The sequence below is a fragment of the Bos indicus x Bos taurus genome, chromosome 22 (assembly GCF_003369695.1).
Source record: "Bos indicus x Bos taurus breed Angus x Brahman F1 hybrid chromosome 22, Bos_hybrid_MaternalHap_v2.0, whole genome shotgun sequence".
In the NCBI taxonomy this organism is placed as follows: Eukaryota; Metazoa; Chordata; class Mammalia; order Artiodactyla; family Bovidae; genus Bos; species Bos indicus x Bos taurus.
Window position 1 is genome coordinate 6,242,244 of NC_040097.1, and position 21,683 is coordinate 6,263,926.

The 21,683-nt window shown below is 55.0% G+C and overlaps 1 protein-coding gene and 1 long non-coding RNA gene across 20 annotated transcripts in view; one reads left to right on the forward strand and one right to left on the reverse strand.

Moving 5' to 3' along the window:
• Window positions 1-21,683, forward strand: part of ATP2B2 (ATPase plasma membrane Ca2+ transporting 2) — a 380,950-nt gene that overhangs the window by 222,683 nt on the left and 136,584 nt on the right. The window contains exon 1 of one of the 19 annotated variants that reach the window (XM_027522820.1): window positions 14,100-14,189. The exons of the other annotated variants lie outside the window; for them this stretch is intronic. The gene's annotated coding sequence lies outside the window, so the exon portion shown is untranslated. Of the gene's footprint in view, window positions 1-14,099; window positions 14,190-21,683 lie in introns of those variants that run through there. 19 annotated transcript variants of the gene reach the window in all.
• Window positions 4,277-15,184, reverse strand: LOC113880548. Its single transcript, XR_003507764.1, has 2 exons — window positions 14,667-15,184; window positions 4,277-4,749 (listed from the first exon to the last, which is right to left on the reverse strand). It is a non-coding gene; the product is annotated as an uncharacterized LOC113880548 (long non-coding RNA).

Genomic DNA, 21,683 nt, shown 5'->3' on the forward strand with positions numbered 1-21,683 from the left:
GGAAATTCCCATTTTGCAGACAGAGAAACTGAGTTGCCCAGCTAGTAAGTGACAGAGCAGGTTCCGAACCCGCATCTGCATGACCAAGTCCTGCACGTGATCAGCGGGCACTCACACAAGGCCCCTGGATGGGGGGACGGTGGGATGCAGGTGGGATTGCAGGGTGCTGATGTGGCCCCTGCCCTGTGCATCTTTGTGTCCCCCTCATCTCATTCACCACCTCTCAGCCCCATTTCCAGAGGTAGCAGATTCTGCCAGAAACTTCTGCAAAGGCCTTCCCCCGCCACTGGCACACAGCAGCCTTGCAGACTGATTGTCCAACTCCCAGGCTCTGAGAGCTGATCCTGGGCTGAGGGACTGGCCCGGGACCAGGGGAGCAAGCAGGCCAAGACAGGGGGTCCACAAGCCAGCCTCTGTGACTCTATGGAGTGGGCAGTGGGGATGGGCAGCCCTTTTCTTCCCAACCCCACTTCACCCTCATCCCTGTCCACCCCTGGAGAAAATGTGGAGACAGGCAGAGTAAATTTGGTTTCTTTGCTGTAATCACAAGGGCCTGCTTTAGACACAAGGAGACAAGCTGAAAGCAAAAGTGGCTGGAGGCAGGAGAGGAGCCTGCTGAGGGTTCACCCAGCCAGGAGGGGCTGTGCCAGGTGCACTCAGCTTGCCCTGAGCAGCCGCCGGGGAAGGGGGCACAAAACCATCCCTTGCCTCCTCTTTTAAGCCCCCTGCCACCCCATTGCTCCCCACCTGCACCCTCCTCAGTGCACAGCTCAGGGGTAAAGGCCCTGGCCGTGTCACCCACCAGCCAGGTGGCCTCACCACTCTGAACCTAGTTTCAGCAGCTGTAAAATGAGCTGATAAACCTTTCCAGGCAGGACTTTAGTGAGGGAGCTGCAAGAGGCCCTAACCTCAGAGCCTGGCATGTATGCGGCCCCGTGGACTGCAGCCCGCCAGGCTCCTCTGTCCATGGGATTCTCCAGGCAAGCACATTGGAGTGGGGAGCCATCTCCTCCTCCAGGGGATCTTCCCGACCCAGGGATTGAACCTGTGTCTTTTGCATCTCCTGCATTGGCAGGTGGGTTCTTTACCGCTACCGCCACCTGGAAGCCCAGCACATACCAAGTGCTCAGTTTAAAAAGTAGACAGTGCTTCTCTGATGGCAGGGATGATAATGGCCACCCAGCCTCCTAACACCTCACCGCCTCACCTCACCGCCCCACCGCCTCGTCTGACTGGGTCCTGACCCAGGCGCTTTCACAGAGGGGGTCCACCCGGGTCGGGTCTGCCTAGGGTCTGCTCCAGGCCAGCCTCTGGGCCCAGCGCTCCTAGCTCATTCTCATTCCCACCCTCAGGGCGACAGTAGAAGGGCCGGGGCTGCCACCCCCACTGCATGGCTGAGGAAATAGACTCAGAGCTGTGAAGGCATCTGCCTAAGGGGGCAGAAACCCAGGTCTGCTCAGGAAGTCGCCACTGTCCCTAACCTGCAGGGTTTCTTCCTAGGCTATCTTGGAGGCTGTGGTCTCCAATGGGCCTTGATGTATAAGGGAGTTTCCAGCATTGGGAGGAGAGGTTGCAGGCAGTGGGAGGGAGAGGTGATCCTCTGGGTCATTGCGCCCTCTCCTACCATACGTAGCAGGGAGTTGGGGCCCTGGGGGCCTCTGCAGGACAGGGTGAGGGCCTGGTCAGCCCAGCAAAGGCGTGAGGTCTGAGCGGGGAGTGGGGCACCTGGGGACAGTGGGCAGGAACCACCAAGGCAGCAGCGGGTAGCGGGTGCAGTGGGTGGGTGTGTAGAGCTCAGACTGCCACCGAGACCCCCAGGGATGGCTGTGGGCGGGGGTCGCCTCCCCAAGTTCCTCACCTTTGTCCAGACCCCGCTGTCTGTCCCTTCCTTTCCCAGAAGGCAGCTGGGCGAACCGCGTGCCCGTGGGAGAGGCAGAGAGTGGCTGGGTGGTGAGGAGGCTGCGATCTCACCCACACGCTCCCACCCTCTAGGACCTGTGGGTCCTTTTTCTCCCTCTGGGCCCTTTAGATTGCTCAAGAGTTCCCATGGGCTCAGTCTCTCTGCTCCCTTCCTGGCCTCAGAACTCAGGAGACCCAGTGTCAAAGCCAGCCACACATCACCACGTGTTTCAGACCTTAAAGAGCTGCCCACCCCCTGCCTCCTTTCCCAGGGGAGGAACTGGGCTCAGAGAGGTCTAGTAACTGCTCAAGGTCACACAGCGAGTGGGTGGCAGAGGAAACGGACTCCAGGCTTGTGACGGGCGTCCGGGGAAGTGCTTTGTTCTTCCACACATCCCTCCAAGAGAGGAAAAGCTCCCCATTTTTCCTTGAGCCCTGGGCCTCTGGTGCCCAGCTCCATGCTGGGGGGCCGATGCCCACACGCTGGCCCGGGGCCCTACCGTGGGCGGCTCCAGCGTCTGCCAGGACTGCAGCGGGCCCAGTCCAGCCATTTGGGTTTGGAAGTCTTTTCAGGAGAGGTGTTTGGAGAGTGGCCAGCAGGTCTTTTCCACCACCGTGGAAATTTCCAACGATGGAATTATGAAAACCTCCTGTGGCCCTTCTGCCGCCCCACTTTGTTATGAAAAAACAACTCCTTGGTGGCCAGGCAGGGGGAGAGCAGATTAGATCCCAGAATGAAGAACTCCCCAGCGAGAGACTCCCGAGTAGATCACTGGGAGGACCCAGGAGATGGTGGTTCAAAGTCCCGGCAGCCTCTCCGGAAGGGGTTTCCAGCTGTTCTGCACCAGGAGCTGGGGTTGGTGTCGACATCACTGTCGGTCAGTGAATGCTGATTGGTGGTGAGACAGGTAGATAGGTGGGTGGGTAGTGTAGAAGGAAAGGAGGAAGGGAAGCCATTCGGTAGGACGGGCTTCCCTAGGAAACATCCGGACCATGGGACCTTGGTCAGTCCCCTCACTCCGGTGCTGTCTGACTTCCAAAACATGGACACGATTGTACCTACCACTCCTGGAGAAGTGGATCATGGCAACCCACTCCAGTACTCTTGCCTGGAGGACTCCATGGACAGAGGAGTCTGGCGGGCTACAGTCCATGGGGTCATGAAGAGTCACACACAACTGAGCAACTAAATAGCAGACATACCTACCGTGCAAAGTGGGAATGAGAACTAGCGTGTGGGAAATTCCAGGCTCTGTGAACAGCAGAGACAGCCCTGACTCTGTCTCTCTGAGCTGTGTCGCCTGGGGCAGGCGACTTCGCCTCTCTGGGCCTCAGTTTCTTCACGCACGCAATGGAGATGAGAAAGAGCTCCCGTCACCAGGGTTGCCTGCAGGGGCCGGATGAGAGTCCTTGGCCTGGGGAAAGCATCACCCCACCCCGCACTGTTGTTCCGCTGATTCTGATAGTGACTTGGGGGGCAGGGAAGGCAGCAAGTCTGTGATGGCAGAGGGGCCTTTCTATTGACTGTGGGGGGAAGGAGGCTTCAGTTAGGCCCCGGTGGGTGGGCAGAAGACAGGCTTTTCCAGCTCAGTCACAGGGCTGAGGACCAGCTGCAAAGGCAGCTGTGATTGACAGGCCTGCAGAAAGCCAGGGGGGTCTGGACCGGAAATGCCTGGGGACGCACAGGTCGGGGCAGCAGTCGCCACACGCTGGGGGTTCTGGTCTCAGCGCACCTCGAGTCCAGCCCCTGCACCGCCCACTCTCTCCTTCCTCTCACCACCAGCCTGGCCGAGAGCAGGTTGCTCTTGGGTTAGTTCTCACCCCTCTGGGTAGGGTGAGGTGAGGGGTTGAGCTGCTCTGGGCCCAGACACGGCCGAGGCTGAGGGTCAGTTGGCATCAGCAGAGCGAGCTGTGACTGGGGCGTGTGCACAGCGGTACAGTGACGGGCTTGACTTTCAGATGGATTCCAGTCCTGCTTCCCCAGCCGTGTGGCCTGGGCAAGGTGCCCAAGCCTCAGGCTCCTCGTCCGTAAAATGGGGATAATAGAGCCCAGCTCCCAGGCTGCTCATGAGGGGGAAACAAAACAGTCCGCGTAAACACAGGGTGGCCCCGCCTGGCCCAGGGCTGGCACTCATTTACCCACTCAGCCGGGCACTGGTTACCTGCTGTGCGCCAGCCCTGGTCTGAGAAATAGGGTTTTATAGTAAACCAACTGAGCAGTCATGGGTGATCAAATCGTCCAGGGCGTTCTGGCCTTAGAAATAGAAGTCCTGCATCTCAGAAACCAACCCCACCCCACCGCCCATTCTCAAGCTAATCAGGACAGTGGGGCATCCTAACACAATCTCTACCCTAGTGGACGGAGATGGACAGTAAGTAAACACATACTGTTCATGATGGTTGAAGCAGTTATTTTTTTAAAATAAGCCAGAGTAAGGGAGTAGGGGGTGATGATCAGGCTTGTCACTGTTGATGGGGTGGGAAGGGCAGGCCTCTCTAAGGAGGTGACATTTGAGCAGGGACCTGGGGCGTGTGATATCTGGGAGAACGGGGAGCTACATGGGCAGAAGCCCTGAGGTGGGGGTGCTGGCGTGTCGGAGGAGCAGAAGAGGAGATGGAGAGTGGGGCGAGGAAGGGCTGGCCTTGAATTAATTGGGGCTCCTTTCAGAAGCAAGTAGTATAAATGTCAACTCAAGTTAACTTAAGAAGAATAGACGTGTTGACTTCAGGCATGGCTGTATCCTGGCGCTCAAACGACTTTTCTCATTCGTCATCTCTGCTTGCATCTGTGTTATCGTCATTCTCAAGAAGGTCACAGCAGCCCCAGCTAGGTGACCTATGTGTCTGTAACTGCAAAAAAAAAAAAGATGCTCTGCTGTAAGATCCAGCATGGCAGATGGGAGCAGGCTGGGCAGAGATCATGAGAGAGAAATATGTGGGAGGGGAAGGGAGCCATCTGCAGAGCCAGAGCACTTGGGTCCAGTCTTGTAGAGTCTGGACTTTGAACTTCATTCTGAGTGTGCTGGAAGCCATAGAAGGTTTTAAACAGGGAAGTGACCTAATCCAGTTTATGTTTTAGGAATTGTCAGTCTCGTTGTGTGGTGAAGCAATTGTCAGAGCGAGGGATTAGCAGAGAAATCGATGAGGAGGCTAGTGTGGTCACTCAGGTGGGCTTTCATGATGGATGTAGAGGTGGAGGGAAGGAGATGGACCAGGAGTTGGGGAGCACTGGGAAGAGAGCCTGGACAAACCTGGGGTTGAGATGGGAGTAGGGTCACTGGGAGAGACTTGTAAGAGTCTCAGCCCTGAAGGGACTGGGGTGTGGGAGGGAGCTCTGTGTCAGGGACAAGACGACAGGCAGCCCCTAGAGGTAGGGCCTGTTTCCCCAGATAGCATGAGCCTGCTTAGCAGGAGGAGTCCTTCTGGACTCCTCTCCCAGTTAGGGGCCCACTGAGCCTGGAGCCTGGAGCCCCCTTCCTCAGCTTGAGGAAAGGAGAGTTGAGGGGGGCAGGCAGCCCACCCAGCAGACAGCAGGAAGCCCAGAATTGAGGAAGCCCCTACTTCAGCCATGGCCATTCATTGCCCCTTCCTTCACTGCTGGGTCCATGGCACGACATATCCCCTGTGAGCAGCATCAGGGTCCTAGGTAGGCCCCAGAGCTTCTCAGGACCTGGCCTGGCCTCCTCTTGGTGCCTAAGGGCAGCTCAGGGGGTCTGCCCTGCCTCCCAGGGGGACTTACTCAAGTCACATGCCAGATAAGAGTTGCCTAGGATCTAGGCTTGTAGTGGGAAGTGGGCCCAGTGTGGGCCCACCCACCTCTGACTCACCAGGCTAGAGTAAGTCTCATGCCATTTCCAAACTTTCAACAAGAAAAAAAACAAATGTTCAAGCAGATAAGCCATGAGCATTTTTTCTAAGGTTTCTGCTCTTACTGGGCTTCAGGTATGGCTAGATCAAAGTATATCTGAGTTAAGCCTCCCAGGCATGTACCTGAGGGCAATTCCCAAAGACTGCATGCCTCAAAGGGGGCTTGGGTCTCCATGTATCATTCTAGGGATGTGTCCGTGCCCAAACCTGGCAACTAATGAACTGAAGAGACTAAGGCACAGAGAAGCTAGGAGAGTGGCTGGATCTGGGGGCATGGCTGGGCTCAGGGTCGTCTCCAGAGCGCTTGTTTGGGGCTCAGCACTTTCACATACATCATCTCTTCTAATATGACAGTCTTAGAAGGGAATGTTGTAATCCCCACTCTATGGATGAGGAAACTGAGCCTGAGAAAGGGCCTGCCTGTGTTTGTCATGCATAATAAGTTCAAAGTGAGTGCTCCCCCCTGCCCTCCAGAAATGATGAGTATCACAGCTTCCCATCTTAGAAAGAATCTTGTAAAGCAAGGCAATCAATCTTTTCACTCCAAGCATCCACCCTCCCTTCCTCCCTCCCTTCCTTCTTTCTTTCCTTTATTCCTGAATGATTTACAGATGATCTACTACATACTCACACTGTGTGAGGCCTTAGGAATGTGTAACAGTGATTAAAAAACAGACACGGGCCCTGCTCTCAGTGGTCTAGTGTCGAACATTAATCCAACACTCACGCGAATGCGTATGAAACACAACCAGAGTACATAGTAGGTGAGTCCGGGAAGGGCCCCACGAGGAGGTGGGATTGAGCAGAGTATAGGAGGGTGAGTAGGAGTTTGCTGGGTGCTTCTGGGGCGGGAGCAGCATTAGCATTCAGGCCCGGGAGCAGAACAGACAAAGGCCTGGTGGGGAGAGTGAGCAGCGTGGCTGGAGAATGAGACAGTGAGGGAATGCGGTGTTGGGTGGGGCTGGTGGACCTGGGGTGGGCCACCTGGGGCTTCGAAGGTCACAGTGAGGACTTTTGTCTTTATCCTAAGAACAAGATGAGGAGGATGTGGTATAAACAGACTTGCTTTTCCAAGTGGAAGGGGACAGGTCAGTTAAGGGGCTCCTGCACTCACCCAAGCAAGAGATGAGAAAGACTTAGAGCAGGGGCTGTGGAGACGCAGTGCGGGGAGTGGCTTCAAGGAAATGTGCATGCTAAGTTGCTTCAGTCGTGTCCGACTCTTTTCGACCCCATGGACTGTAGACCCCCAAGCTCCTCTGTCCAAGGGATTCTCCAGGCAAGAATACTGGAAGGGGCAAAACCAACAGGACTTGGATGATGGAGAGGAAAGGGACAGGGTGACTCTTGTGTTCTGAGCTGCCCACCTGGAGAGAGGACAAGGCCTTTCATGGGGACAGTGAACCCCACGGGAGAATGAGGTGGGGGTAGAGAAGGTTAAGGCTTGGATTTCAGATAGGACCTCCTATCTCACACCATGCACACACTGAACTGAGGGAGAAGAAAACAGAGTGTGTGTGTGGGGGGGGTGGGGTTGGCAATTATTTCTTCATCCCAAAACAAAAGGATAAGCAACAAAAGAAAAACTGGTTAAACTGGACTTCACCAAACTCAAAAAGTTTTATGCAGCAAAGGATACTATCAACAGAGTGAAAAGATGATCCATGGAATAAGAGAAGATACCTGCAAATCATATCTCTGATAAGGGACTTATATCAAGAACTCTTGCATCTCAACCAAAAAAATAAAGCCAAACAACCCAAATCGAAAATGAGCAAAGAACTTGAACAGACATTTCTCCAAAGATGATATGCACATGGCCAATAAACACACGAAAAGATGCTCAACATCACTAATCATTAGGGAAACGCAACTCAAAACCACCATGAGGTTTCACTTCGCACCCATTAGGATGGCTATTAAAACAAAACAGAAAATTACAAGTATTGGCAAGGATGTAGAGAAATCGGGACCCTTGTGCATTCTTGGTGGAAATGTAAAGTTGTATAACTGCTATAAGAAATTGTATGGTGGTTCCTCAAAAAATTAAACCTAGAGTAGCCGGACAATCCAACAATTCTGCTCCTGGATATATACCCCAAAGAACTGAAAACTGATATTTTCACATCCATGTCCATAGCAGCATTATTGGGGAAGCTGCCCACATGTCCACCAACAGAAGAAAGGATAAACAAAATATTGTTTATACATATGATGGAATATTACTCAGCCTTAAAAAGGAAGGAAAGTCTGACACATGCTGGACCATGGATGAACCCTGAAGATGCCAAGTGGAATATAGCACAAAAAGACAAATACTGTGCAATTCCACAGGCATGAGGTCCCTAGCATAGTCAAAATCGTAGAGACAGAAACTTGAATGGTGGTGCCAGGGGCTGGCGGGGAGGAGGGAGTGGGGAGACAGTATTTGATGGGCACAGAGTTGCAGTTGGGGAAGATGAAAAAGTTCTAGAAACAGATGGTGGTGATGGTTGTACAAGAGTGTGAATGTCAATGCCACTGAGCTGTACAGTTCAAAATGGTTAAAATGAAAACTTTTGTTTTCACCGCGATAGGAGGAGGAGTAGGTGAGAAACGTTGAGGCGACACGTAGATCTGAACGTAAACGCTGCAACTCTAAAGCCTCTAGAAGGAGATGCAGGAGGACCTCTTCACCACCTCGGAATAAAACATAATTTTCAGAAAAGACACAGAAAAGTGTTTATCATAAGAGAAGAAACAGACAAGTTGGACTCGAGATGGGTTGAGCGTGACGTGTGGGGACATCGGGGTAGCGGGGCCAGGTACGAAGCTGGTTGTCGTTTGTAGTGAGACCTGGGCGGGAGGACCCACACGTGAGACCCCCGCAGTCAGCTGATATTTCCAGCCATAGTCTGCCCTCGGGGCCCCCATTGGGGTCACCCACATGACCCGCCAGTCTAGAATAAGTGCCTTCGGGCCACTTCTGGAATGGGTCTAGCTGTGGATGTCCAAGCAGATGAACCCCTGCGTGTTTTCTCAAGGTATCTTCTCTGAGTGCCATCTCACTGGGCTGTGGCTTACACCGTCCGTCTGCTTCTTGGGCCATTAGGGTGCATTTGTGACAAGAGCTCTCTGCACTGCACTGCTGCCTTCACGCCCATCCCCGGGGCTGATGGAGGAGTCAGATGAAATCTCATTTCCTCGAACTAGAGGCTGATCAATTAAGGCGACAGGAACTTGCTGATCTGGAAGAATTAGATACTGGTCTTGGGTAAGACCAGTATCTGAGCTATTTCTGCTCAATCCACTCTGGCGTGATTCTCAAGTAGCCTTGCCTTGCTGAGGGCCCCCAAACCTGGGGTCGCAGCCTCAAATCTTGCTCTCTCTAACCATGCCCAGGCCCCTGGATTTCCTGGCTCTGCCATCTTGATACTGTTCCTACATGGCATTTACTGGCAAAGCAGGGAGTTGACTTGGCCCCGCCACATAGTGATTCCAGCGGGGTATTTGTGGGACAGAGGGGTCAGGGACTGCTTTGAGAAGCTGGTGAAGGTCACAGGCTTCCTCTTAGGGGAAAAAATGTAAATCTACACAGACCTTTACAAACGACCTTTACATGGACCTCAGCTAAAGGCAGCCTGATTGGGGCTCCCTGCGAGGGTGCCAAGGCTACCCTAATGCTTTTCTGCTTTGCCCTCTGGTTATCTTCAGGGGGACACATAATTCATGCAAATTTTGCAGATGGAGAAACTGAGATTCAGAGGAGTAACCCTAACTGCTTGCCTGGTCCTGGAAGGAGTAACTGGGCTTGTGAGCTGGGAATTCCCAGACTGTTTCTTCTCGGTACAGTTGAGAGTTCCTACCCCACCCTCTCATCCCCAGTTTCTCTGAGCGAGAGGAAGGGGTATAAAGCAGTTGGTGGTGAGAGGCTTGACCCCCAGAGTGTGGAGCTTTTGCCTGAATAACCTTTGAGTCCCCAGCATCCAACTCACGGCCCCAGAACCTACTGACTGAATGACAAGTAAGAGAATGCATGGGGCGTTGCAGAGAGAGGGGCCTTTGGCCCTTGGAGACAGAGATGCTCCTGGTCATCAGTGCTGTCCATCCTAGCTCTGTGATCTGGGCCTCTCCCAGCCTTAGTTTCCCTGTCTGTAAAATGGGAACATCGACACTCCTCTGACAGCTGTTGGGAAGATGAAAGGAGACAGCTGTGGGACAGGGACTCTGCACGATGTGTCACAGCCGTTGTCACACGTTGCCTCCCCCAAAGCCTGGGCACACACATGAAAATGTCCCCATCTTGTAGATGAAGAAACGGAGGCCCAGAGCAAGGCAGCGATGTGCCCAAGGCCACGTAGAAGTAGCTGGTCTCGAATCAGAGTCCAGGTCTGTGCCCTTGAACAAACGCATGGTGCCTGACACCTACGAGGCGGTCATTAAATGGCCAAGGTGCCTCCCCCTGACCCCAGCCCACCAGCTAGAGGGGGCTTTCTGCAGGAGTCTGTGGGTGGTAACATCAGACACAAGACAGAATAAAAGTGGCCTCGGAGCACGCAGGGGGCTTCCCTGGTGGCTCAGCAGTAACGGATCTGCCTGCAGTACAGGAGATTCAGGAGACTCGGGTTCGATCCCTGGGTTGGGAAGATCCCCTGGAGGAGGGCATGGTAACTCCAGAATACCACTCCAGTATTCTTGTCTGGAGAATCCCACGGCCAGAGGAGCCTGGCGGCTACAGTCCACAGGGTCGCAAAGCATCAGACTTGACTGTGCGGCTGCTTGGGAGTGTGCGGAAGCTTTGTTGTGACCCCTCCAGACACGCCCCGCCCCCAAGGCCTCTCTGATTTCCTGCAGAGTTGAGTCTCTAGTCCTGGGGCGAGGCAGCAGTGAGGACAGAGAACCTGATTGCACCTCGCTCCGATTTTGTCTTTTCACTTTTTCCCTTTGCTGCCGCAACAGCAGGTGAGAGGCCCAGGGAGTGCCCAGCAGCCGCCCCTCATTCTCACGCCCACTCACCTCCTCCCTGTGTGCAGCTTCCTTCCTGTGAGTCTGTTCAGAGCCGCAGCCCAGGCTCAGGGTGGAAAGGATGGGATGAAGTCCACTTTCTCAGCACCCCACCCCCATCTCCACCGCCATAGATCAGATGCACTCCTGCGACTCATGGGTGATGCAGGGATGGGTGCTTAGTGCAGGGCGGCTCTCTGTGAGCCTCGGGCGTGCTGAGCCCCAGAGACGCAAGATGGACCGGCCTCCGCCCCCTCGCCCAAGGGGCTCCCAGAAAGACAGTGATAATATAGTGTGTCCAGAAGGCCACAGAAGCACAGAGGCAGGGTGGCAAAGAAGTCTGCCCGGGGGGTTAGAGAACGCTTTAGAAGAGCCAGAGTTAGAATTAGCCTTTGCCTAAAGGAGGACTTAGGCGGGGGAGCTGCCCGAACTAAAGCCTGGAGGTGTGAAACTTCACAGGGTGCTTCTTATGATGAGAGGAAGGATCTGAGTGAGCAGCCGAAGGACGTGAGACCGGAGAAGTTGGCAGGACCCACGTGTGTCAAGCTACAGGTGACGAGCCTTGTCCTGAGGGCAGTAGGGACCCACTGACGGCTTTGAGCAGGGAGTCACCCGACGGGTCAGCCAGGAGGCTGCATGGCTCTGTCCTCCTCCCTTGGTGATCTCATCCAGCCCCATGGCTTTAAATACCATCTTTTAAGCTGCTGATGCCCATATTTCTATCTTCAGCCCGCGTCTCTCTTCTGCACTCCCAGCTCATCATCCAACTGGCCACTTGGCACCTCTACTTGGACATCTCACAAGCATCTCAAAGTTAACAAGTCCAAAAAGAATTCTTGATCGTGCCCACTCACCCTCCCCCACCCCCCAAAAACTCGCTCCTTCCCCAGCTTCACATCCCAGTAAATGGCACCGTCACCCAGCCTCCTCCTACAGGCAGAGCCCTTATCGGCCAGGCTCCTCCGCCTCCGTCTCCCCGGCTCGTCCTCTGGGTTCTGCTTCCTATCTGCCACCTGCCCACGTGTCCTCAGCAGCTCTGCCGCCCCTACAGCCGGCGCCCCATCCCCGCCCGCCTGGATGACGCAGTAGCTGCTCTTTCTTCCCGCTCTCACCCCGACGTTGTTGCCTCCAAAGGATGATGGGTTTTACAAAAAGCAAAGGCTTGTGCTAACCTGCCACCTAAAAGTCTTCAGAGGTATCCCTCTGCACCTGGAATAAAATTCAGCCTCTTCACCATCGCCATGAAGCTTCACACAGTCTAGCCCCTGCCCTTTTCTGAACTCGCCTCTCTCACAAGTCTCAGTCATGCTTTGGGTTATTAAAAGCGTGTCCCACCCCACTTGCTGCCTCAGGGTCTTTGCCTCCACTGTCCCCTCTGCCTGGCACCTGCTGGCCCCAGCCCTTTGCCTGTCTACTTGGCAAAACAAGTTCCCCCGGCAGTTGGTCGTAATGTGGTCGTCACTTCATAGTGCTTTTCACAACCTGTCTTTTCCTACAGAAGCAAGTTATGATGTGCCTGGCACACAGTAGGTGCTCATTAAATAAATCTTGAGTTAGTAAATGAGAGAAGGCCAGAGCAGAAGCGGGCCTAGAAGCAGGAGGTCAGGGGAGAGAACCTGAGAGGGTGGTTAAAGGACAAGTAGAGGAAGGAACTAGCTCCCCGGGAGACGTGTAGACTCGACCTGAGAGGCACTGGGGAGCCATGGAAGGATCCGGAGCCGAACCCTGGGAGTGGAGTGATCCCTGGAGCGGGGAGGCCGTGTGCCAGGTGGCCACGTGACTGGGTTCTGAAATCAGGCTGCCTGGGCTCAAACCTTGGTTCCGCAACTTCCAGACGTGAAACCGCAGCAAACCCCCTCAGCCTCCCTGTGCCTCGGTTTCTTCCTCTATAAACCAGGGCCTCTTCCTGAAGCCTCCGTGTCCAGCAGCCGAGAGGCTCCATGGGAGGGCGCGTGTACATGTTTTCTTGCTCAGTAGACATGGAGCTCACAGTCTGATGGGGGAGACCGACAGATACACCCCGACCGTGGGTCCGCAGGATGAGCGCTGGACCGGATGGACCAGCCAGGGCCTGTGTGAGCAGAGAATTTAATCTGGGAGGTCAGGGAAGGCCTCCCGGCAGAAGTGACATTGGATTTTGGGGAGACAGTTTCCTTGAGAGAATATTTTTGAGTCAGCAGCCACTGGCCCGTGAACAAGGGAGGAGGGGGTGGGTTCTGGCTCCTCAGCTCCCAAAATAACCCGGATCCGAGGGCGGACAGCCCGGCAAGCCCCGGGAGCCGCTACCAGCCCTCTCCTGGCTGGGCTCCGGCGACCTTGGAGCAGTCCTTGCCCTGCCCTGGGCCCCCAGCTGGCCAAGGGCTGGAGGGAGGGATGCTCACGCCAGAGACGGGGGCCCCCGGCCGAGGGGGCTGGGGAGTTAGTGCGGGCACATGGCCCAGGCCCCCTCTCTCCGATACAGGACCCGGAGCCGCACCGTGAGAGCGGACATGTCTGCGTTTCGCCTTCTGGGCCGGCCGCTCAGCCACCGGGGCGGAGAGGACGCAGGCCCGCTCCTCCGTCTCCTTCCGCGCTGTGTCACCCGGCGTCTCAGTTTCTCTGTGTCTCTGCGTCGGTCCTTTTGGCTCCGTGTCCGTCTGTCCGTGTCCTTCCCTCCCTCTCTCTCTCTCCTTCTCTTCCTTCCTCCTCCTGGCCACCTCCCGGCCCCCTCCTTCCTCTCTCTCTTACTCTCTCTCCTTATCTGCTCTTAAGTCCACCTCTGTTCCTTCCCCTCCTCCCCTCCTCCCCCTCCTCCCCCTCCTCCCCTCCTCCCCCACCTCCCCTCCTCCCCCTCCTCCCCTCCCACCCCAGCCTCTCAAGTTCCTCTCTGCCTTACAGCTTCTCTTTCTCCCCTTTCTTCCCCCTCCACGCCCCTCCTCCCCCTCCAGTGGGAGGCATCCTGGAACATACACACACACGCACACGCACATGCACACACACACCCACTTGCACACGCACACGCACTTGTACACATGCTCTTGAGCCCAGCATTCTCCCGCAGTCTCCCACGCTGGCCAAGCCTGGTGCAGCACACAGAGATGGGGCAGGGCTGCCCAGACGTGTGGGTGTCGAGGCTAACGGAGGCAGTAGGGGAGAGGTCCCGGCCTCCTCCACTTCCCTCAGCCCTGCACTCAGAGCTGGGGGCCGGAGGTGGGGTAGTGGGGTGGAGAGGTTCCTGAGCTGTTTCCTCCCCTCTGTGCAGCTGTGGGCTTCCCGGCCCTTGGACGGCGGGTCAAGTCATTGGGCCCATTCAGCAGAATTATAAATAGCAGCGTGTGCCGGGACTGGCCCACAGAGCAGCCCCGGCCGCCACAGGGCCCCCGGGCCCCCCGTCGTCCTCCGCCCTCCAGCCATCCCTCTGAGGCCAGGCCTCCCCCTCCCGTGCGCTGCCGGCGGGTCCCCAGGTCAGTATCCGATGTGCTGTCGCCATGGCAACCCGCCTGTCTCCATCCAGCCCAGGCTCAGGTTGCTGGAGGTGGGGGGTATGGGCCACTGAAAAAAGAGGTCTGCTGGAATCAAAGGTCATGGCTCAGTGCTGGGGCTTGCTGGCTCTCTTGCGGGCTGGAAAATGGGGTCCTGTCCCCCAGAAATCTCACGCTGCCGGGGAGGGGTGGGGCAGAGATGGCTGAGGCTGGGAGGCCTGGAAGCAGGGTGCTGCCAGTGAACTGGGCAAAGTAGGTCAGCCGAGGCCTTGAAGCCAGAGAGACGTGGGTTCAAATCCTGCATGTCTGCCTACTACTTAGGTCACCTGGGGACCATCACTTAATCCTCTGGGTTCAGCATCCTCAGAGTTGGGTCGGGAAGACTGTTACGCCTCTCTCTCCGGGGTCTGCTGCAGAGATCAGAGACCACCCTCTGGAGGCGGGTCCCTCAGTCCTTACCTGTCCTCTCCTTCGTCCTCCTCAGCACCAGTGGGAGCAGAGCCTGCAGGCTTCAGAGTCACTCTGACTGGCCTCTGTCATTCACCAGCTTGACGGTTTCCAGCAGGCTGCACAGTCTCTCTGAGCCTCGTTTTCTCCATCTGCAAAATGGGCATGAAAACAAGCATCTGCCCCTCACTGTTGTGTTGAGGTTGAGTTGGGCTGCGGCGGGAGAAGCCACTGGCATGGTGCCAGGTGCACAGCCAGTGCCCTGCACACGGCAGCTGCATTTGCCATCACTTTCTGAATTGTTACTTGTCTTCCAGTCTTCTCAGCGAGACGATCCTGCCTTCTTCACTAACTCACTGCTCACTTCAGACAACTCCCTTTCCCTCCCAGGGTTCAGTCTCTCCATCTGCAAAATGGCCACAGGACTACCCCAGTCCTGCCCAGGTCTGAGATTTGTGTATCTCAAGCGGCCCCACTGGGCTGGGCCATATCTATTATTACTAACTGACACCCTCACCCGAGCCTTGTCCTCAGCCCCCGAAACCTAAGCTGCCTAGTTGCCTGGCAACCAAGGCGCGAGCCGGGGAGGCTTGGGTGTCAGGGTGTCCAGCTGCAGCCCCCTCCCTGAGGGACTGGAGCCCCGTCACTGTGGTCACTGTGTGTCCGGGAAGCAGGAGGACTCAGGGATGGGAACTTGAACCAGGGCAGTCTGGGAGCGGCCTCCCGTTCCTCTCATACCTGCCCAGGGCCAGCCTGTCTCAGAGCCCACTTTTCTCGGGGTAAAAGGGGCCATGGGCCTGGGATATTTTTATAGGCAGGTCACGTGGTCAGACTCAGAGAGGGAGAAATCGGAGCTTCCTTGCTCTGCTAACTGATACGGCGGCTGTCACTGTCACCCTCTGCTTGGAAGCCTGCAGCCCAAGTTTGCCCAAAAGCACAGTTGATTCCCTGACCTGCTCCGAGCCCCGCCCTCAGGAGGCCTGATGCTGCTTCCTGGAGCTCTGAGGGCACTTTGCAGGGTCACGTTTAGCCAAGCACATCGCCCGTCTGTCGTCAGGCCTCCCGCATGGCCTCCCCTGTGTCTTCGTTCATTCACCCACCAAACATTTCACTGAACTTGCATCCCAGCTCCGCTGTGTTCTGCCCGAGTGACCTTGGGCAGGTTACTCTACCTCTCTTTGCTTCAGTTTTCTTTTCTGCAAAATGGGATAATGAGAGTACCTGCCTCAGAGTTGTGATGGGGATCCAATGAGATGTTGCTGTTCAGTCGCTAAGGTGTGTCCAACTTTGCGACCTCATGGACGGCACCATACCAGACCTCCCTGTCCTTCACTGTCTTCCAGAGTTTGCTCAAACTCATGTCCGTTGAGTCAATGATACCATCCAACTATCTTATCCTCTGTCGTCCCCTTCTCCTCCTGCCCTTAATCTTTCCCAGCATCAGGTCTATTCCAATGAGTAGGCTCTTCGCATCAGGGGGACAAAGTATTGGAACTTCTGCTTCAGCATCAGTCCTTCCAATAAATATTCAGGGCTAATTTCCTTTAGTATTGGCTGGTTTCATCTCTTTGCTATCCAAGGAACTCTCAAGAGTCTTCTCCAGCACCACGATTCAAAAGCATCATTTCTTTGGTGCTCAGCTTTCTTTATGGTCCAACTCTTACATCCGTACATGACTACTGGAAAAACCATAGCTTTGATTATACGGACCTTTTTTGGTCAGCAAACTGATGTCTCTGCTTTTTGATACACTGTCTAGGTTTGTCATAGCTTTGCTTCCAAGGAGTAAGTGTCTTTTAATTTCGTGGATGCAGTCACCATCCACAGTGATTTTGGAGCCCAATGAGATGATGTGTATAGAATACTTAGCACAGAGCTTGGCACATAGAAAATGCTGCATAAATGCTAATTTATCATGATTATTTGTAAGAAATTGTGCAGGCACCATGCTGCACAGGGGGAGAACACCACCAACTTTTCTGAGAACAGGGCTGTGTCCTATTCCTCACCATCCACGTCACATCTCACAGGTCCAGGCACATAGCGGACCCAGAGCAAAAGTTTGCTAAATGAGTGGAAGTGAGAAATGAACTGTTTGCCCCCAAATCCCCTGCTGCTCAGCAAACTGATTGCTGCGACATCGGCTTTAAACTTCTTCTATAATTCTGGGTGCTTCTTAGAATCTGTTATGTTTGGCTGCATCATCCGCAAAGTTGCCAAAGTGGGTTTGAAGTCCCTCTGTGGATTTCAGTCTCTGCCCTGTGTTTGCTGTGGGGGTAGGGCAGGGAGATGCATGGCTAATTCAGGTGGACTTGAACTGCAGGGCAGACAGCTAGCAGAGCAGTGGGAACCTGAGAGCAAGCACGGCCTTGCACTTTGTACCCTGGGGGCCTCCCCTGCCTCACCACCACCCCAGCACTGTGTCTTAGGGGCCTGTGTAAGAACTTGCTTGTCTTCTTGAGCCTCAGTCTCCTCATCTTTAAAATGGGCAGCCTGCTTCCTCTGCCCCAGGGTCATGGGTGAGACCAAGGGGGTTGTACGATGAAGAACTCCTTCCAGCAACAGTCCTGAATTATAAAATAGTGATGCTATGCATGGAAAAGGGCTGGGCTGGTGCCTCCCCAGGCCTCCCATTTGTCAGCAGACCCACATTGGGTGGCCGCCAGCCCCCAGGCCCGGGGGCGGTTTCTAACAGCAGGTGACGCGGCCAGGCTGGCGGCTCCAGGATTTCACCCTTGACTTCTTCCAAACACAGGAAGGGACTGCCATCTGCTTACCAGCCCCTCATACTCAGCCTGCCGGGTCAGCCAAAGACCCTGCCTTGCACCTGTCAGCAATGGAATGGACCAGAATCCCACTGGGGATTTCCTTACAGATGCTGAAGTTGGCCAAGCCTAGGGGCCTCCTCCCAGCCCTCAGCCCGCAGCCCACCTGGAGGCCAGGCACTGTATCCTCCTCCTTGAGGCAGGGGAACAGGGTGGTCCTGGCTTTCTCTCTCCTGCAGAACAACACATTCCACTCCTGTGACATCCACTGGGTCCAGGTCTGGGAATCTGTTGCATGCCAAGGTCAAGAGTATAGCCTTGGGAGTCAGACCCTAGTGCAAAACCCAGTGTGACCTTGGCCAGACACCCCACCATCTGAACCTCAGTGTCCTCCTCTGTAGAGGAAAGAAAATCAGAATTCTGACCTTGGGGGCTGTTGTGGGTGTGAACAAGGTTGTGCATAGAAAAAATTAAATATAAAGAGCAGCACTCACTTGTAATAAAATTAGGCTTCCCTGGTGGCTCAGATGGTAAAGAATCCACCTGCAGTGCAGGAGACCCACGTTCAATCCCTGGGTCAGGAAGATCCCCTAAAGGAAGAAATGGCCACCCGATCCAGTATTCTTGCCTGGAGAATCCCATGGATGGGCTGTAGGCCATGGGGTCACAAAGAGTCAGACATGACTGGCACACACATGATTCCTTCCATTGCTGTTACTGCTGCTCTGATGCCATGATTACTGTGACCACCTCCCCACCAGGGAGGTGATCTCATTTCCTCTAGTTGGGCTGCAGGAGCCATCCTTCCTGGAGGCACCATCCAGGGCCAGGCACACAGTAGGTTCTCAGTGCATGCTCTCTGCCTTTGTGTTCAAAAGCAAGCCCCTGTGGAAGGAGTGGATGAGCCCAGGTCCCAGGCACTCTGGTTCTCTGTTTCTGAGGTCAAGCTGCGGGTTTCTGTGGTCAGTCAGCAAGCCTCTGTTAGACACTGACCCTGTCAGATACCCTGGGGACCCGGAGAGGGGTGGACATAGTCCCCTGGTGTGAACGGTCAAGCCTGGTGGAGGGATCAACTGATTCTGCCTGGAGAGTGGGCTCAGCATAGTGTTCACTGAGGAGGGGGCTCTCTTGAGTGGGGCCCTGCAGGGTGAATAGGAGTCTAGCAGACGGAGAAGAAGCAAGTGGGAGGGAAGAGCTTGTGCTAAACCAGGATGGATTTTTCACACGGCAGCATTGAGTTGATTTTTTTTATTTTTTAAAGCAGAAAGTTTCCCCACCCCCATAGATGTCCCAGGGTCCAGAGATGACTCTGGCCAAGCTGAAGGCAAACATGCCCCTTGGGGAGCGGATTCCAGAACCACAGAGGGCCCCCTCCCTGGGCCTGATCCAGTGTCCAAGACTTAGCACAAGCCGGCACGCGAGGGTCTCTTAGACGCCGTCTAGTCTGACCTCCTCATTTTACAGATGGAGAAACTCAGCTTCAAAGAGGTAAGACCAGTGGCACAGTTTCAGCTAAGGGCAGACCTCCCGCGGCCCATCCACCATGGCTGGGGTGACCAGCCCTGGAGCTGTATGTTCTGTGCAGGATTCTGAGCCCCTAGGTTCCCCCCAGAGACGTCACTCTCTGCCGGGCCCCCCACCACAGGCCCCTGTGTCTTTCTCCTCTTTATTCGTGAAATATAAATAATTGGTGGATCCTTTGTGAACTTCAAGCTGGAAAGCATTTTACGACCGCTCTTATATAAATGGCATTTTGTGGTCACTGTCATTTTGTTCAGGGCAAGCCCTAATGGCAGAGTTCCCTGAGAGGTAAAGTCATCTGGTGACGTGCTGTGGGGTTCAGAGGTTCAGGGCCACCTTGCAGTTGGCCGTTGAGGCAGTGACAAGGCCTCTGCTACAGCCTGGCCTTCTGTTCTGTTCTGGAGCCTTTGTGGGTGCCCCCTCTCACCACCCACCCATCTCCCAAGCTGGGAGGCTAAGGTAATCTCAAGGTAGTAATAAAACTCTTTGCCATGACTCATGACTCCCTAACAGCCCCTTATACCTAAAGTCTTGTTTTTTCCAAAATGCACACATTTCTGCACGTCCCAGCACAGCCCGCACTCAGACATGTTAAAGCAAGTTTATACATACCGAGATGCAGCCCACATGTGTGCTCCCCCTCCCTGACATACATGGACACACGCCTGTGTGTACATTCAGGATTGCATGGCCAGTCACACAGTCTGCCCTGGCACACACACAGGTACGCGCCCACAGTTATGAATATCCAAAGGAGAAGAGGGAGCGGGGTTACTGTGTGTGAGTCCATTAACCGTGAAACAGACAAACAAAGAATGTTAGCAAGATTTCAGCTCGACCGAAAGAATTTAGGAATTACCAGCATTGGTGGTGTTGCGTCACTAAATCGAATCAGTCTCTGTGACCCCCACGGACTGTAGTCCATTGGCTCCTCTGTCCATGGGATTTCCCAGATAAGAATACTGGAATGGGTTGCCATTTCCTCCTGCGGGGAATTTTTCCCGACCCAAGGATCGAACCTGGGTCTCCTGGTTGGCAGGTGGGTTCTTTCCTACTGAGCCATGCGGGAAGCCCCAGCTGGAAGGAGAGAGTGAAACCCCTGTCGAGGGAGGCACGCGAGCACAAGCAGGACTTTACATAGGTGATATGGAGGGGCTTGGGTGTCACAGGGATTTTGACCGCTGAGGGCCCTCTGGTCTCTGGACTCAAGTAAGCCTGGGGAATCAGAGCCTCTTCCGGCTTTCCCTCGAGGTTTACAAACAGTGGCTTCCCAGGTGGCTCGGTGGTAAGGAATCTGCCTGCAAGGCAGGAGACACGGGTTTTGCAGGTTTGATCCCTGGGTTAGGAAGAGCCCCTGGAGAAGGAAATGGCAACCCATTCCAGTACTCTTGTCTGGGAAATCGCATGGACAGAGGAGCCTGGCAGACTGCAGTCCATGGGGTCACAAAGAGTCAGACACGACTGAGCTGCTGAACAACAACCTCTTCTGGGGAGCGGCTTCCTGGAGTGGGGAGTCCAGGATGTGGTGGACAAGAACCGGCTCTGAGCAGGTCTGATGTCATTGGGGTCTGTGAACCCCCTCTAAAGATGCACACGTAGAAGCCCCCCCAAAAAACCCGGCACCTGTTTCATGCCAGGCCTGACCCTGGAGAGGGAGAGAGAGGCGGCAGCTCTGGGCTGGTCAGTCGGTTGTAACAAGGAGTCTGGGGAAAGGAAGGCCCTGATTAGCAGTAGGTGGCAGGGACTGAAGTGTCTAGAGAGGCAGGGAGTCAGTGAGGGGGCCTGGAGAAAGCTTCCGGGACTTGGAGTTGTACGCGATTTGAACATGAGTTTTGACTGCATCTGAGACCCCAAACGTAAACTGCCCTGCGGTACACCCCACAGAAAGCAGGCCCTAGAGGCAGTGTGACATGAGGCCTGGAATCTAGGAGACATTAGTACCTCCAGGAGTCCCTGTATCCCTCCTTTTCTGGGAGGCTTCCAGAGCCATGGGGAACCCCAGCAGAGAGGGGAAGGGCAGCCATGGCTGGAGGAGGACCTTTGGAAAGCAGATTCATGGTGATGGGAGTGCTGGGCCATGCCCAGGGAAAAGGAAGTAGACAGAGCCCCTCACCCCCACCACTGCCAGGTAGCCTCATCACCAGACTTGGGAGGAGGAGGAGAGCCCCTGCAAGGCTGGGAAATCAGAGGGGGCAGAGCCATCGGGGGCCGTCGTGAGAAGTCTGCCTAGGTGGGTACTTCCAGGGTCCAAGGATTGGGGTCTCCTGGGGCCTTGGGAGCACTTTAGATTTTGAGCTCTTAAACTTTCTGGCAGGACTTGAACTTCCTTGAGAAGCTGGAAGGGTCAGGCTGCGGTTCAGGGCTGGTTCTTTGCAAGATATGGGGAGGAGGTGTTTTCAAGGAGTCCCTTAGGCCTCCTGGCCAGCTCCTGGGACTGGAGATGGACTAGCACTCAGGGAAAATCCTGCACAAACATGAAGGTGAGGCACATCCCTGGAACATTAGAGAGGGCTGTTTCAGGGGGTGAAAGCCCTGGCAGAGGCCTTGGGCCTGAACCTGGCTCTGCCAACACCTGCTCTGTGGCCTTGGGCCAGTGTCTTCCATTCAGGGTTTCTGTTTCCTCATCTAGAAATCGCTATCATTCCTGTTGATTGTGTGTCTCTCGCTGGCCAGGCCCTGGCCTGAACCCTGTACCCGGTATCAACTCATGCTATCTCCTTAGCCACCCTGCAAGGTAGGGACG